At 36.8% G+C, this 1880-nt stretch overlaps 1 long non-coding RNA gene across 1 annotated transcript; it reads left to right on the top strand.

The window, feature by feature from the left end:
• The first annotated feature begins 429 nt into the window (after nt 1-429).
• On the top strand, nt 430-1075 carry LOC104960611 (uncharacterized). The gene is made up of 3 exons (XR_800006.1): nt 430-533; nt 790-871; nt 1016-1075. It is a non-coding gene; the product is annotated as an uncharacterized lncRNA (long non-coding RNA).
• Nucleotides 1076-1880: the final 805 nt, after the last annotated feature.

The raw sequence follows: 1880 nt of genomic DNA, 5'->3' as shown, positions 1-1880 counted from the left end.
TGGGTGGGGGGGGGATGGGAACAAGAAGTTATGACATCATAAAGTGGTCCAAATCTGATCAGCTCATTTTCAGTCAGGTTTTTATAGAAATCAGGACAAAAAGAGAGAGAATCTTTTTTCCTGAAACTTTCAGAGTCTCTTTCCACAGAGGGGACACATGTTGATGTAGAAAAGACGTGAACAAGTGGATTTTGCATAATAGCTGACCTTTAAACACTAAGTGCAATAATCACTGCAGTAATCAATTGTAATGTTTCGACCTTCTGTTGGAGTCTAGAGTTGGGACGAGTGTTTGTAGAATCATAAGGCTTCACTGTCCTCTGGTGGTCAAAATAAAACAGTAAAACACAACATTAAATATAAGTACTAATATCATCCTATTAGTATCCTTTTTCTTCTACCTAACTTCTGTGTTGTTCCCAGGTGGGAGAAGGACCCGGCCTACTGTGACACGGTGAAACAGACGCCTCCTTACAACCACGGCACCCGGCTGGTGGATCTCATAGACATGGCTATACTGGACTTCCTCATGAGTCAGTGCTTTAATTTAAACACAAAGCTAGCTTGAAACAAAAGGGGGTTTACAGGCAGTGAAAAAGGCTCACTGGCCTCTTTTTCCTTTAAGATTTAAGGGAAAAACATTCAAAGTGTATAAATAAATAAATAAGAAAAAGAGTATTGTTTCCCAGGTTAATGCTCAGGATATTATCACAAACCATTATTATCTTTGTGTTTCTACAGAAATGTCGGTCACATAGTCTAAATAAGCATGAATGTTTGTCTTTGAAGGCAACATGGACAGACATCACTACGAGACGTTTGAGAAATTTGGAAATGAGACTTTTCTGCTGCATCTGGATAACGGACGGGCGTGAGTACAATGAGCTGCTCACTGGGAGTTGATCATGTTACTCGTATAGAAGAGGCAACAGTTCTACTAATATGTAGTAGAAGTCTGAGAACAACATATAAAGAAACATTATATATGTTTGATGCTCTTGATGATGTTTTCCAGGTTCGGCCGTCACTCTCAGGACGAACCGACTATTCTAGTTCCTTTGAAACAATGCTGCAGGTAAAAGAATACACTGTCTGTTCACTGAGTAACTATCCAATATCCAACATTTCTGCCTTGAATGTCCAAAGACAACCAGACCTATGCTATATATTTTGTTAAATTGTGTTCTAATATCATCCCCAATAATTGCAACATTTATCAGACTTGGAGAAATCAGTTTTTTTAATCAGAGTAACATTCCATTTCATTTTGTCTCCTGTAAAGAATGCTCTTGCACATGCATCAACATTGGGTTAGTCATAAATGGACTTTTTATCTAATTTGAGCCCCATTTTAACAATGCACCTTTAAGATGTTGGTTGTTGTTGACAATATATTGTAACTGGCTGAATGTTTTTAGTCATCAGACATCTGGATCTTCAGTTATCAGACAACAAGCTAGCGTATTTTAACATATTTTGGGTCTTCTCACCTTGTTGATTTAAAGAGAAATTAGACCTCTGTGGATAATTCAGCTCTTGGTAAAATCCTCCTGAACGTCTAGCTATCAAATTACCATAACAAGCTGAGCAAGAATTTCCATGTTACGCCAAGACGCGTTGGAAAAAAGTGATTTTTAACGTGATTTGCTACAAGATGCCACTATAGTTAATTTTTTACATTATTCATATTCATTTTTTTAATGAGCAACTAGTGGCAACAAAACTACAAAAAATAAAGGGATGAATTAAAAGAATTCAGCACATTTTGTATTTATTTATTTATTCTTTATTTAACCAGGATAGGCCTCATTGAGATTACAAATCTATTTTTCAACAGAGTCCTGGCCCAAGAATGGAAACAGCACAGTTACAGACAATTT

The sequence above is a fragment of the Notothenia coriiceps genome, unplaced genomic scaffold (assembly GCF_000735185.1).
Source record: "Notothenia coriiceps isolate Sejong01 unplaced genomic scaffold, NC01 NC01_scaffold00032069, whole genome shotgun sequence".
Taxonomy (NCBI): Eukaryota; Metazoa; Chordata; class Actinopteri; order Perciformes; family Nototheniidae; genus Notothenia; species Notothenia coriiceps.
Note: the sequence above shows the minus strand (reverse complement) of the source record. Positions and strands in the feature narration are given on the sequence as shown.